We start from the raw sequence: 3879 nt of genomic DNA, 5'->3' as shown, positions 1-3879 counted from the left end.
AGATACAATTAAATGTATATTCTAAGTATGTGAATTCTACCTTGAATTGAGGAATTTTTTACGAGGAAAATAAGGATGTGCAGGAGTTTTGGTACACAGATGCAGATTGAGCTAGTAGCAAGTCTGGTAGAAGATCTACTAGTGGATTCATGTTCTCCCTTCGTAGTGCAATGATTACTTAGAGTAACATAAACCATTCAAAATTTCATAATTATGAATAGAGGCTAAGCATAGAGGCATCACTATGGCAACATGTGAGGTGATATGGCTGTAAAAGCTATTGGGTGATTTTGATGTGTAGGGGGATAGTCTAGCTATCATTTACTATGATAACATGAGCAATATATAGTTAGCTAGGAACCCATGTTTCATTTTAGGAAAAAACACATTAAGTTATGTTACAATTAGAGCCTATCACCAATAAGATAGGAACCCCTACCAATGCTCATTTTCCTCTATCTCCTCTGGATTTATATGAGTGAGGATTTTTTTTACTCATGACTCATTAGAAAAAAATTCGCCTACCACTAAGCTCTAGGTCACAAGGGTATTAAAATGGAAAAGTCTTTGTTAAACCTACAACAAGCTCAAACTTGGGCACGTGGAGATTGTAAATGAAACATAGCTAGGACCAATGCATTTATGTAGGTGATGGTGCTACAACATACGAAAAAGAATCTAAGCATGCTATCAATGGTGGCATATTGTTCTTAGAGTAATTGTTATCAAGCTAGAGGCTTTATTACATGTGGTGTTGTGCTACTATGTTGCAGACATATTGTGAAAAACCCTTGAGTGCATCATCATCCTGATTTCTTATTAATCTAGATAGTCAATGCCATGTTAGTCATTAGTGTTAGTGTCCATAGTATGGATGATTCAAAATTATGGGATTTTTGGATCATCTTAGACTACATTTGATATTTTGGATATTATTTCTTATAATATCCTTAAAAGTATAGTAAAATTCTAGAATAGGGTGTAATGCATAAAGTAAGTTGCTTTTTAGCCAATTTGAGAGGTCGTATGAGTTTTTAGGCAGCAAATAGAACTCTGGAAGGGAGGAGGGGAGAAGCCATCTAAGAGAGTTTTGATTAGGTGTCCCAGGTTTTATCCCTGTTTTGGAACCAATGGAGTCATTAGATTTTCTGTATAAGAAGTAGAGTACAAGCTAGTATTTGGTGCAAGTATTTGGATATAATAGGATGAAACAAGACATGGTGAAGGGGAGAGTCATTGTGAACAAGTTTTCTTAATTGACGATTGGTTTTCAAATACTTTGAGCCTATAATCTCTTGCATATGTGTTGTTTCATCTCTCATTGATATCTACTCTATATAATCGCTATCATTGTCTCTACTCTCATACATGAATTTTCCTAATCTCTTACTACCATTGATCCTCCCTTAAGAATCTCTCTAACATCATATACATCAATCTATCCCTTGCTACTCTTATTCACTCCCACAACCAGAGACCCAGTGTCTTCTCAACATACACATAGATTATCTTGACATCTTATTGGTGAACCCAACGTGAAGGTTGAGGTGAAGAGTGAGGTATGGATGTAGATGCACATATACTTTTGGGACAAGATATAAAGTAGGTTATAGAGTATCCTCAACAGCTGCTTGAGCTTAGATACATATATGATGTAGTTGGGATGTAACTTTTGGGTTTTATGTCTAATGATCCTTGTAGCTTACACATCCACGATGAGAATGGATGGGTCTATGGATGACCATACACTTTTTATGTGAAAGATACAAAAAATGTTGGATGTGATTACCTCGTCATTACAGATATGAGTGAGGTTGGATATGCAATTTATGTCACTTATGAATTTTAAAAGAATATTGAGGATATATATAAGAGGCTTATTGCAACATATAAGTATAAATGGTAGCAATGGGAGAAGCAAGAAGAGGAAGAAAAAAGGATGTGGAACATGAAAGAAGCAAGAAGACAGATACAGGAGGCATTTGAGATGTGGAAAGAGGAGAAATTAAGGATGTAGATGCAACTAGAGAAGGATAAACATGTAGTGGAAGCACAAGCTTCACTACTTGCTACCAAGGAGACTAACTGATGACCTACTACAAATATTTTTAATGTAGTTACTAAGGAGTTGAGCACTTATATAGTAAGTGGCTATGTTGAAAGTATAGAGGTTGTGATTTGCCTTATCAAGGATGCTTTTTCTAATGGTGCTTTGAGTTTCCATACCAATGAGGTCTCTATAGCTGATGTACATCGATTTTCTACTTAGCTTTACATTGCAAATGAAAAGAGCTTGTACAACTAATTCTTTGCTCGGAACAATTCCGAAGTTTTCCTGTCAGCAGTCAAATAATCCGATGCTACTTAGATTGGACCACTTCATTTCACTCTCTCGGAGTCTGAAATTATATTAAAACCTGGGCTTACAAATAATAATTCAACCTGCTCTTATGTGAACATCTGCTTTTCGAGACAGGAGATTATCCTTAACGTCTCTGCCCGCCGGTTTCCTAATTAGTAAATCACCACTTAATAGATAGAACGCATCATCGATTGACAGTAACACGCATAACAATTCCAGAATCATGCGCAGGGGCAAGTTTTTCTTCTCTTCTGATAATTTGACCTTCAAGACGGCCTTCACCTTCATTTACGCTTGAGCTGCAGCCGAGTGATGAATCGCGTAGTGTTTTGTGGCATTGAGAAGGAAGTATTATATCTGTCATCTTGCGTAAGTTTTAAAGGCTTATAACAAAAAGCAGGCATGTCGCCATATTTATGGTCAATATACAAACCTTGCACTTGTTTGAGAAGTTCCATAGCACAGACCTTACAATGGGGATTCATACTACTTTAATGTGACAAGACGGACCATGAAATTCTACAACATCTCTTCATCTCGATCCCCTTCAAACTAGTTCCAGCTCAAACGGGATCATATAAGTTTCCTTTCAAGAGTACGATCGATTGCTGCTGCGCGCGAAGGCTGTAAAATCATGTTAAACCACCTCGGAGACAAATGGAGCTATAATTCCTGAGTCTTCACCTCGAGTAAACTGTCAAAATAAACTAGAACAAGTCATTACAAAGGCCTGATAAGCACTTTCGAGCTTGGACGTTTAGAAGGAAGGACAATCTCGAGGTAGCTGATTATTCCAGGTGAATTAAGCGTAGAATGCAAGGATTTATGCAGGCCGGGTGCTGCTAATTGAAACTAGGAAAACCAATAACGAGTGCTGAGATGATACGAGTGCAAGTAGATCTTACCAATAAACGCGAGAATCGGACGAAAGTGGAACTCAACAGGTAAATGGAACAGTGATCGGATGCACTTAAAACTGTTACAACGTAACAACGCCGGATACAGAAATGTACTGGTAAACGGAACAATGGAACAGCAATGGTCTACATTAGTATTGATGATCATCATCAGAACAGAGGAATCTCACCGCTTCTTGCAGGCATCGTCTGAGCTTGTTACAGACAGAAGTGCAGATTTCGGAGAGAGAGCGTAAGAAGCCTGAAGCTAGGTTGATGCAGAAGTGGCAGTTTTCACCGGCCATTCTGGCGCGAGGTGCAACGACGAAGACTAATAGCAGGTTAAGCAGAACGAATACGATACCAAATGCAATCGCAGCTGCAAAGTAGCCGGCAGGGGGTCTCCGGGCATGTGCAGGGGTAGGGCTGGGAGAAGCAGAAGAAGAAGGAAACAAGATGAAGTCTGGCGCTGCTGCTTGTTCTGCCATTGATTCTTCAGGTTGCATGAATCGATTTAGCTTGCATTGAAAGAAAACCAGGTCTAAAAGAATAACAAAATCGCTGAGCTGTGTTTTCCTGAAGCTTAAAAAGGGCGGAAATTGTTCTAATTTACAATTAATA

At 38.4% G+C, this 3879-nt stretch overlaps 1 long non-coding RNA gene across 1 annotated transcript; it reads right to left on the bottom strand.

Moving 5' to 3' along the window:
- Positions 1–2699: 2699 nt before the first annotated feature.
- LOC148016854 (uncharacterized) lies at positions 2700–3605 on the bottom strand. The gene is made up of 2 exons (XR_015687846.1): positions 3450–3605; positions 2700–3056 (listed from the first exon to the last, which is right to left on the bottom strand). It is a non-coding gene; the product is annotated as an uncharacterized LOC148016854 (long non-coding RNA).
- Positions 3606–3879: the final 274 nt, after the last annotated feature.

This window comes from Lygodium microphyllum, chromosome 22 (assembly GCF_053477565.2).
Source record: "Lygodium microphyllum isolate KBCC chromosome 22, Lygodium_microphyllum_v1.1.10, whole genome shotgun sequence".
Taxonomy (NCBI): domain Eukaryota; kingdom Viridiplantae; phylum Streptophyta; class Polypodiopsida; order Schizaeales; family Lygodiaceae; genus Lygodium; species Lygodium microphyllum.
This window is presented reverse-complemented; position numbering and strand designations above follow the sequence as displayed.